Below are 11,899 nucleotides of genomic sequence, written 5' to 3' on the forward strand. Positions count from 1 at the left end.
GGGAGGTGGGAAGAAGTTTCCAGAGGGAGGGGGCATAGTTATACCTATGGCTGATTCATGTGGATGTTTGGCAGAAACCAATAGAATATTGTAGAGAACTTATTCTTCAATTAAAAATAAATACATTCGATTATTTTTAAAAAAATTTTAAATAGAACAACTCTGGTGTATTCCAGGTCCCAGGGAGAGAGAGAGAGTGAACATCAGATATAAGGGCAGAGAACTAGTGGGGACCAGATGACAAAAGTCCTTCTTAAGACAAGGTTAAGTCTTTTTATTTGGAGTTAATTTCAAACTTATGGAAATTGAAAGAATAATAGTATAGAGAAATAGTTATATATCTTTTCTCCAGATTTGCATATTGTTAACATTTTATCCCACTTGCTTTTTTTCTTGTGGTGTGTGTGCATGCTTCTGTGTGTGTGTGTGTGTGTGTGTGTGTGTGTGTGTATGTCTGTACCTGAACAATTTTTTTAGAATCTGAGAGTAAGTTGTATTCATCTTGGCCCTTTATCCCTAAACACTGCAATGTTCATTTCCTAAAAAGGAGATTATTTTCTTAAATAGCCACTATATAGTAATCAACCTCAATATATCTGACATTAATACTACATTTTTGTCTAATCTCCCATTTCATGATTCAATGCCCTTTACAGCCTACCCTCCCTCTACCATAGAGAATCCTGTCTAGAATCAGGTATTTCGTTGGTTGTCAAATTGCAAATAAAACATTACTCATTTGAGGTTTGTCTAATGGATCCTTGGTGACTACTGTTCAGGTAACAGATCCCAGCTGGAGCACTACCTGAGTGATATATTCTTCCCAGGTTAGCACATCTAGAGGAACTCAATGTCTATCAGCCTCTCACTGGTAATGCTAATTCATATCACCCAGTCAGGGTGTATCTATTTCTCTATTGTAGTTACAATTTTTTCCTTACAATCAATAAGTAATCACAGAGACCCTGTAACTATCCTGCCCTTCATTAAAATTTCCCTCTAAACTTAGTATCTATTAATGATTCTTAACTGAACCAGTCTGTAATGTAATCATTACAATATGGTGATTTTGAACTGCAGGATTCCTTGCACAGTTACCAGTTGGTCCTTAGCATTCTATTGTAAGAGTCTTCCCCTCTCCTCCATTTGTATATGTATTTATTTACTTATTATCAGTACAGATTCAGGGATTTGTATTTTTCCAATGGTATACAAGTCATTAATGTTTTTAATCATTTCAGTGCTCAAATTTTCCCCTTCTTGCCTTCCAATCAGTTCATGCATTCTTGTAATATGAACTCCTTATTTCTTAGAATACTCCTTTATACTTTCTGGCATAATGTCACCCAGTAGGATTTTCTGCAATGATGGGAACTTTTCATATCTATGCTATCCAATACTAAGCTACGGGCCTCGTGCTGCTACTGAGCTCTTGAAATGTGGCCAATACAAATGAGTGGAACTGACTTGCTGATTTTAATTAGCATAATTTTAAATCGCCACCAAAAGCTAGCGTTTAACATAATAATCTAGCAAGATGAGATGTTCTAGGGTCGTCTTTTACCTACCTTGCCACAGCTCTGGAATTAGCAACTTCTCCAAGGAGCCCTGGTTCCTTTTAAAAGGGAATGATATTAGAGACCAAGATCTGATTTGTGTACAAATATTATAATGCACACACACACATGCACACATTTGTGCATATACGCATGCATATACACCAATACATAAGTGTTTTAGAATCGTGGGTTCATACCAATACATACATTTCTAATCCATTTCCCCATTTTATTTTTCTAGGTCTCTTCTTGCATTGCAAACCCTGGCTCCCCAAAATATTGACTCATTTCTTCATTGCTTCATTACTTCAAAAGCAGTTTCAGACTTGCTTCACCCCCACCAACAGAAAACCCCACTATAAGGAGCTGAAGATTTGCTTGCAGTTCCCCCCTAGCCTGCCCCAAACCACAGTGCCACCCAACACTGAAGCAATACAGTGTTTGTAAAATTCGAAATTATACAAAAAGGTATACTCAGAGATGTATATGAGACACTCTTTCTCATATCCTTTCCACCATAGGTAACCAACCTTATTGGTTTGTGGTTTACACTTTGGATGCTTCTTTTTATAAAGATAAACATATACATGTATAATTTCTTATTTCCTCTTATTTCTTACACAAAAGGTGACAAGATATGTGTGCTCTTTTTACACTTTGGTTTTGTTTTTTTCCATTTAACAAGGGAGATTAGTTTTTATTATTAATATGATAGAAGCCATTGGAGATTTTTTTAGTCAAAGGTTGATGGAATCTAACTTATGTTTCCAAAAAATCACTTTGGCTGCTGTATAGGGAGCATGAGTAGAATCAGGGAGACCATGTGGAAGGCTATTGACATTATTCAGGGCAGAGATAATAAAGGCTAGAACTAGAGTGAAGTTGTACATAGTATTACTTGTTCACAATGCTTCCTTTCCTTCACTGTAGCTTTCCTATTGGCGAAGAATGTTCTCTGCCCTACTGAGTTTCAGTTTGGCCACATGATTTAGTTTGACCAATGAAATGTGAGCAGAAGTAAGAGTGCACCAAATTGGAAACACAAAAAATCAAAGAGCTGTATAGCCTCTGCTCTGATGCAACATGAAAGTTAGCGACAAATCCATGGCTACATGAACCCAGATCCATAATATGAATATTCTGGAGATTGAAATAAGTGCAAATAAGAAGATCAACACTTCTTGCAGACAATGGAGGAACGTAATGGTTATGAACTGGACTTTAACAACAGTAACTAGAATGAATATTTGTCCAGTACATTCTAAATGACAATCAAGTCCTAAAGGTATAGCAGTCAACAAAACATAATTCCACCCCAGACTCAAAAAGGCCTTGGTTTGCATACCAGTTTTGTTCTGAGTTCTTAAGAATTAGCTTCCTGTAACCTGATTTTCTTTTCTAATGAGGTTGGTAATTCCCACCTTATTCTTCTGGCTAAACATGACAAAGTGAATTCAAAAGTTTACCTCTATGTCTCCCTGAAATTCTGCTAAAATATCTCTGAGGGAAAAGGTATAAACCAAAGACAAATGGAAAAACATAAAATAGTAATAAGTTGCTGAAACCTAAAAAATTAGATAAATGAATGATAAACAATATAGCAAATCAGAAAGTACTGACACCCAAGCCAACAAGAGGGGAAGTCCAGAAGCAGATTGGTCCATACTGTCGTGTGGTAGAGGAGTTGGCTTTTTTTTTCCTGTGAAGACCCACAAAGCAAATATTTTAAACTTTGCCAATCATAGGGTCTCTATAATGACTAATCAACTCTTCTTTGTAGTGCGATAGTAGCCGTAGGCAATACAAGACTATGGGAATGACCGTGTGACAATAAAACTTTTTATTTATTAAAACAGGCGAGGATTGGGGTAGAGAAGATTGTGATTTGACCAGCAGAAACATAGTTTGCCAAACCCTGGTATTACACCTCACAGATGAAGACACCAGATATCTCTGAAAGCCTCAGAGCAATGGATCTGAAGAAAGGACCAGAAGTGTATAAAAGAGGCAACTGGATCTCAGAACAGCTTTCCCACCCATTGCATCCAGGGAAGCTCCTCTCACACTTTGCAGGAAGACTGAGAATGGCTGTCTAAGAAACTGAACTCAAGGGATTCTGGACTTGGGCACATATGTATGTGGGAGAGAGAGATGCCCTAATGAAAACAAGAATTTGACTTTAAAAAATAAAATTTAGTCCCCACTCAGAAAGCAGGACCTAGCAAGCAGGCTTGGGCTTTTGCTACAGAAGACTGGTGAATTCCACTCTGGAAAAACTGATCAACCCTAGAGAAAAGATGTGAAGATGCTGAGAATTGGTGGTCAGCCAATAAACAGGCCAGCTACAACTTCCCAGATCAAATTTTACCACCCAAATTTCTTCCACCCAAATATATGCTTCCCAGTCTTTCACCTCTTCTATCCTGAAGAATCACTCTCTATCATGAAAGATGGCAATCAAAATGAACTTATAGAGGGAAAATATTTAAGAAAGGAAAAAACTTCAGGGAACAGAGCAGGTAGCCAAGAAAACTTCCTAATATACTAATTAATTCTCCTCAGCAGACAAGAGAAGATGCTACATTTTGAATATACCTAGGAGGCTGAAAAAATAAAGCACCATTGAGGAAAAAAAAAAGAGAGATCCTAGAAATTAAAAATGCAATAGCAGAAATGAGGAATTCAAGAGAAGCATTGGAAAATAAAGTTGAGAAAGTCTCCTAGAGAACAGAACAAGAAAATAAGAAAGAAAAAAATAAGAAAATTGGGGTGCTCGCTTCAGCAGCACATATACTAAAATTGGAACGATACAGAGAAAATTAGTATGTTCCCTGTGCAAGTATGACATGCAAATTCATGAAGCGTTCCATATTTTTTAAAAGCTTCTGCACAACAAAGGAAACTATAAGCAAGGTGAAAAGACAGCCTTCTGAATGGGAGAAAATAATAGCAAATGAAGCAACTGACAAACAACTAATCTCAAAAATATACAAGCAACTCCTGCAGCTCAATTCCAGAAAAATAAACGACCCAATCAAAAAATGGGCCAAAGAACTAAAGAGACATTTCTCCAAAGAAGACATACGGATGGCTAACAAACACATGGAAAGATGCTCAACATCACTCATTATCAGAGAGATGCAAATCAAGACCACAATGAGGTACCATTTCACACCAGTCAGAATGGCTGCGATCCAATAGTCTACAAGCAATAAATGCTGGAGAGCATGTGGAGAAAAGGGAACCCTCTTACACTGTTGGTGGGAATGCAAACTAGTACAGCCACTATGGAGAACAGTGTGGAGATTCCTTAAAAATATACACAGTGGAGTATTACTCAGCCATTAAAAAGGATACATTTGAATCAGTTCTAATGAGATGGATGAAACTGGAGCCGATTATACAGAGTGAGGTAAGCCAGAAAGAAAAACACCAGAGGAGCCCTCTTGCAAGGCCACGTAGATTAGCCGGCTCTGCCTCTCCGCAGCCCTTCTGGTCCTCCTGGGCACCCTGGTGGCCGGCACCCCAGAGGGTGACAACAGCAACAAGGACAATGGCCTGCGCCCTGCCTTCTGTCTGCAGCCTCCATACACCGGGCCCTGCAGGGCCATGTTCACCAGGTACTTCTTCAACGCCAAGTGTCCGGGCTCTGCCAGACCTTTACTTACAGCGGATGCAGAAGGAAGCAGAACAACTTCCGGAATGAGAAGGAGTGTATCAGCACCTGTGGGGGCCGCAACAGGGCACAGTAGAATCTGGCAACTGTGCTCCCTGAGATGCTGAAGTCCTAGGAGGCCCCACACGGGGCTGTGGCTGCTTCTGAGCTATTTGAGTCTCCTCTGCTTCCTTCTCAAGCCTACCCTCCTCAGCAGAACCCTGCCTCTCTCTTCGCTGCAACCTCACCCTCACCCCCCTCCCCAACATCACTGCTCTCCTTGGAGGGGCAGTGGGGAATTTCTGGTCCAGCCCTGAGCATCAGTGGTGGTAGAAGTGTTTTCAGTAAAGAAGCCCTCTTGCCCCACAGTGATGTTGCATATTTGTGGCTTCAACCTCTGGCCTTATATCTAATAAATTCATTTTCTAATTAAAAAAAGGAAAACACCAGTACAGTATACTAACACATATACATGGAATTTAGAAAGATGGTAATGATAACCCTGTATGCAAGACAGCAAGAGACACAGATGTATAGAATGGACTTTTGGACTCTGAGGGAGAGGGTGGGATGATGTGGGAGAATGGCATTGAAACATGTATACTATCATGTAAGAAATGAATCGCCAGTCTATGTTTGATACAGGATACAGGCTGCTTAGGGCTGGTGCAGGGGGATGATCCAGAGAGATGATATGGGGTGGGAGGTGGGAGGGGGCTTCAGGATTGGGAACTCATGCACACCCATGGCGGATTCATGTCAATGTATGGCAAAACCAATACAGTATTGTAAAGTAAAACAAAGTAAAAATAAAATTTAAAAAAAAAGAAAATTGGGGATCACTAATATGGGGGGAGGGGATCTAGCAGCTAAATAAATGTCAAGAGAACAGAGAAAATATTCTGTGTTGTATAGCTTCAGTGTATTTGTATAAAACATCTCATTTTTTAAGAACATAGAAAGAAGACAGTTTAAATTCATAACCCTTTAGGTTTGTCTGTTGAGAAGAAATTTCCTGACAAGCCAGAGAGGATCATTCATATTTTACCTGCATTTTCTTCCAATACACATTTAGGCTCATTATCCAAACCAGGAAAGGACTAACAAATTAGTTCTCTCTTTTCCAAGCCATGCAGAACAGTTTCAATAACCTAATATACTTCATATGTATCAATACATTCTCTACTATTTTTAATCAAAAGGTTTCAGCCAGGTTTGTCAGCTTATCACCCTACCTTCATCTGTGCCTGAGCATCACTAGAATTCAGTCTTTCCAAACAGTATTCTCCAGTCCTCTGGCAGATGTAGGGAGGGCTTCACCCGGCTATGGGGAGTGGAACCAGTGTCCAGGGTCCCAGCTGTCTCTTTTAGACACTTCTAACCAATCATCCTTATTCAGATCTTCTGCTCACCACTTTCAGAATTATCTGATGCTTGCCTTTCACCCCTGCACCTTTCTGACATGCTGCTTATTGGAATGAGGCATTAGGCTCTTTACACATTTGTGTATAAACAACAAATTCCTGTTACCAATTCATATCCAACATACTCCCTCCCCCCCGCCAAAATTTGTAGACACAGATGCAAAAGGGGTCTAGTTACCAACAGACACTTAATAAAAGACTCACTTCTTTGTACAAAGGGATAAAGGGCTTATTGTCTCTCTTACAGACACACAGAGATGTGGTAGCCTTGGTTTTACAACTTTAGCCAACAGTGCTAAATCATTTCAGTCATGTCTGACTCTTAGCAATGCTATGGGTTGCAACCAGCCAGGCTCCTCTGTCCATTGGATTCTCCAGGCAAGAATACTGGAGTGAATTGCTATTTCCTCCTCCAAGGGATCTTTCTGACTCAGGAATCAAACCGGCATCTCTTACCTCTCCCCCATTGGCAGGAAGGTTCTTTACCACTAGCACCACCTGGGAAGCCCATCAAGAGCAAATATAGATCCATGAAAGTCCATTATTCTATTTTACTTTTGAAATTGTCACAAACCTTTAGATACACACACTTTTCAAACTCTCCCAAACTAACCTTGGCTTTCAGTCTCTAAAGTTGAAAACAGCCAGCCAACTGGGTCCTCCAAGCTCTCACCCTACAGACAACTTCTGGCATCTGGACCAGATTGTTTAGAATGCAGGACTTTGTTAAAAACAAACAAACAAAAAAACCAACCTTTTAATCATTTAGTCAACTTTCATTCAGCATTCATGAATTATAGGAACAGATCCTTTTAGTTTCTAATTTTAAAATGATAAAGACAAGGAATTCCTTGGCCGTCAAATGGTTAGGATTCTGAGCTTCCACTGCAGGAGGCACTGGTTCAGTCCCTGAATCAGAGAACTAAAATCTTGCAGGCTGCACAGCAAAAACCATAAGCTAAGGATGCTTTAACCAGAGCAGGTCAGTAGCCATCAGATTTTGGCGCATGCACTCTGAAATGGAGCCCACTTGCCACTCTCTCATTAAACTCAAGGGTAGTAGTAGCAGCAGCAGAACAGGAAAGTCAAAGAGACACGAAAGATCTTAATGTTACACCGATTGTGACATTCCTTGACCCAGGGGCTATTTTGCATTAGTTCAGTTCAGTTGCTCAGTCGTGTCCAACTCTTTGCGACCCCATGAATCGCAGCACTCCAGGCCTCCCTGTCCATCACCAACTCCCGGAGTTCACTCAGACTCACGTCCATCGAGTCTGTGATGCCATCCAGCCATCTCATCCTATCTTGCCTTATCTTGTACCCACCTGCATTATCAAGGTGGGTACACTTTTTTTAAACTTCAGACCAAAGAAAATAGCAAAGATGTTTTTATCAGCAGTCAGAAAGGCAAATATTCAATGGCACAGGAAATAGCATGAATACCTTGTTAACTCCACAGTTGAAACAGACTGTTGATCTGACTAAATCAAGACTAGTGACCCTGTGTCAAAGACATGGGCGTCCTAAATGCCAGGAAATAAGAGAATACTTAATAAAAACAAACAGACCAAAAGGTCATACATAAGGAGTCATCTAGATTTCTTTTATCTCCTACCCAAAAAGAAGAGATGCCCTGTCTTTGAAAAACAAAATAAAGAAACAGATTCCAGTGTTTCCTCCAAGAATGAGGGTAATAGGAAAGCTGCCTTAGAAAACAAAACTAGATTTAATCTATAACTGGAGTGGGTTTCCATTTCCTTCTCCAACGCAAGAAAGTGAAAAATAAAAGTAAAGTCGCTCAGTCATGTCCAACTCTTCACGACCCCATGGACTGCAGCCCACCAGGCTCCTCCATCCATGGGATTTTCTAGGCAAGAGTACTGGAGTGGGTTGCCACTGCCTTCTCCGATAATCAGAAAAAGGGAAGGTAATACCTTTATTGCCAGATAGTAAGATTCATCCTGACAGCTGAAAAAGGCAAATCTGGGTTCTTGGGGCCCATGAGATGTGCGCCTCAGACAACAGTATAACTCTCTCCTATAGTTGAACAAAGTTGGGCGATTTTATTAAGACCTGTAGCTCTCCCATTGATCCATGGAACATCTGTAGTAACTGTGCAGAAAAGACTCAGAAATGAAGGTCAGCATTTTAGCAAATAATTTTATTTAAAATTGTACATGTTATATTTCTAAAGAACTGGACTGTCAATAATAGATATAGCAAATATTTAAGAAAAATCCTCAAGGTTTCATTTGTCTATTTAAAATTCTCAGTGGTGGAAAATAAGTTGCACCACACAACTGTTATATCTGCAAGGATCTTACTTATCTGTCAATATTAGCATTTAGTTAAGGACAGATCAGCTTACAGGAAAGGACCCAAGGCTTCATCTGTCTTGCAGATTACAGGAAACACAGTGCTTGTGGTTGTGTGGGTGTGCGGTACTCACATGCCTGCACTTCACCTTTGAGTGGGTTTGTGTGCTTAGATGAAATGGCAGCAGAGTAAGATACCTGTCTTGCTGCCTCATGCTCCTATGACCTACTTGTAATTCCTGTTTAAAGTACTTCACATGTAAGGCCTCACATTGTAGCGAATACTTTACACAGCTTTATTTGAAAGCCAATTATGTATTAAGAACTATCTTAAGTGTTGAAAATAGAGTTGTTAAGAAGATTTTAAAAATCCCTGCTCTCAGCTTTGAAAGCTGAGGCCGTGCTTTATTCATCCTAACGTCGCCAGAGCATCTCGCTCAGTACTTCACATGTACACAGCATATGCCAACAAAACTATTTTTAAATCGAACTGATTTTTCAGTTAAAACTTGACTTCTAAATGAAGTTGTACTGTTTGTTGTTGTTGCTCAGTCCCTAAGTAGTGTCTCTTTGCGACCCCATGGACTGCAGCACACCAGGCTTCCCTGTCCTTCAATATCTCCCGGAGTTTGCTTAAGCTCATGTCCATCAAGTCGGTGTTGCCATCCAACCATCTCATCCTCTGTCACCCCCTTCTTCTCCTGCCTTCAATCTTTCCCAGCATCAGGGTCTTTTCCAATGAGTCAGCTCCTCCCATCAGGGGGACAAAGTATTGGAGTTTCAGCTTCAGCATCAGTCCTTCCAGTGTATATTCAGGGTGGATTTCCTTTAGTATTGACTGGTTTGATCTTCTTGTTGTCCAAGGGACTCTCAAGAGTCTTGTAATATTGCTATTTGTAAGTGGGTATTCAGGTGCATTTATTGTATCAATCGAATATGAATTGATTCAAACATTATGTTTCATGAACACACAGTACACTAGTACTACAGCTACTGTTGTTTAGAAGGAATCAATCAAATTATTAGACACAAAAACATTAATACCTCTTGATAACTGTTTTTATCTCAAGCTCAACTATTTCCATTTCTCAGTCATTACAATTAAAAATCTTCTTTATTTATACTTAGATTCTTGATTTTTCCTTTTAAATTAAAGATAAATTGTTGAAGGGCTCCCATACAGTATGTGTCAGTAAAACTTTTTTTTCATCCAAAACTGGTTCACAATGAGTGCATAGGTTTTCCCCCAATCATTAATATTGATAGACCCCTTCCAAAATCAGTAAAAACTTGCCAAGCTGTGGGCAGCTCCAAAGCAGAGCCTCTCTTCAAAATATTCAGCACAACACTTGGCATAGGGCTAAATCTCACCCAGTGGTTATTAGATTGGACCACATTTGTCACTTTTGACTAGGAATCCTGTCATCACACAACACTGCAACTGATTTCCTTTGAGTTTTTTTCTCTAGGATCTAACTTCATACTGTCTAACTTTCAAAATGATTTGGGAACTCAAAAACAGTATATTTTATGCTACCCAGGTAGACTAAAAATTAAACATTTCCTTTGGAATAAGAAAAATTCTTAAACACTTATGGCTCTTAAAAGTAAATCTACTATTGGTTTTGTGATTTCAATCTCCTAGATTATTTTAGATGCTTTAGGTTGTTCCTTTTCATTTTTAACTGAGGGACGAACTCTGAATCTTCATAATGATTCCTCTGTTCTGTTTCATATTGCAAGCAACAGAATATCATTTCTGTCCCTCATAGACATAAAGCCATATTTTTAGGCAGGAAAAAAAAACAGCTCCTGCCTAAAAATGTCTCATACCAGCACTTCCTTGTAAAGGAGAGACACTCTAAACATATACAGTGGAATAAACATCCATGTGTTCAGATGTACAAAAGCAATATTTCTATATTCTCCTATAGCAATATAATTTCCTTCAAGCCCCCCACAGTTTCATCTGATGAGAGATAATACAATCTTAGTCAACTCTGCTGAAGTTAGACATTTCAGTTAAAATTCAATAAAATTTAGTTAAAAAGTCAATGTACCCAAAGCACTGTTTATAATAGCCAGGACATGGAAACAACCTAGATGTCCATCAGCAGATGAACGGATAAGAAAGCTGTGGTACATTTACACTATGGAGTATTACTCAGCCATTAAAAAGAATACATTTGAATCAGTTCTGATGAGATGGATGAAACTGGAGCCAATTATACAGAGTGAAGTAAGCCAGAAAGAAAAACACCAATACAGTATACTAACACACATATATGGAATTTAGAAAGATGGCAGTGATGACCCTGTATGCAAGACAGCAAAAAAGACACAGATGTGTATAGCGGACTTTTGGACTCTGAGGGAGAGGGAGAGGGTAGGATGATTTGGGAGAATGGCATTGAAACATGTATACTATCATGTAAGAATCGAATCGCCAGTCTATGTCCGATGCAGGATACAGCATGCTTGGGGCTGGTGCACGGGGATGACCCAGAGAGATGTTATAGGGAGGGAGGTGGGAGGGGGGTTCATGCTTGGGAATGCATGTACACCCGTGGTGGATTCATGTCAATGTATGGCAAAACCAATACAGTATTGTAAAGTAAAATAAAGTAAAAATAAAAATTTTTTTTAAAAGTCAATGTAGGACTGTTCCATCACCATTTTTCTCCCCCATTTTGTATCATCTAAGTTCTTGGGGCAGAGATTACCTAGTGTCATGGCGTGAAGACAAGACACTTGTTCATCCTTGATTCTGCATCCAGGCTCGATCCTCTGCACATGCTGAATTCACTGTCTTGGGAACATCAACCACCATTCAAGCAGGATTATCTGTGCCAACTGGATTCACTTTTCAAACCAGTTCCCTGTTGCCATTGGATATGGTCATTTCTCCTTTACTCTCGCATCTACACATGCCCATAATCTCAAGAA

General features: G+C 39.5%; 1 non-coding gene across 1 annotated transcript; it reads left to right on the plus strand.

The window, feature by feature from the left end:
* Positions 1-4,328: 4,328 nt before the first annotated feature.
* Positions 4,329-4,435, plus strand: LOC114116259 (U6 spliceosomal RNA). Its single transcript, XR_003590248.2, has one exon. It is a non-coding gene; the product is annotated as a U6 spliceosomal RNA (small nuclear RNA).
* Positions 4,436-11,899: the final 7,464 nt, after the last annotated feature.

Source organism: Ovis aries, chromosome 8 (assembly GCF_016772045.2).
Source record: "Ovis aries strain OAR_USU_Benz2616 breed Rambouillet chromosome 8, ARS-UI_Ramb_v3.0, whole genome shotgun sequence".
Lineage (NCBI taxonomy): Eukaryota > Metazoa > Chordata > Mammalia > Artiodactyla > Bovidae > Ovis > Ovis aries.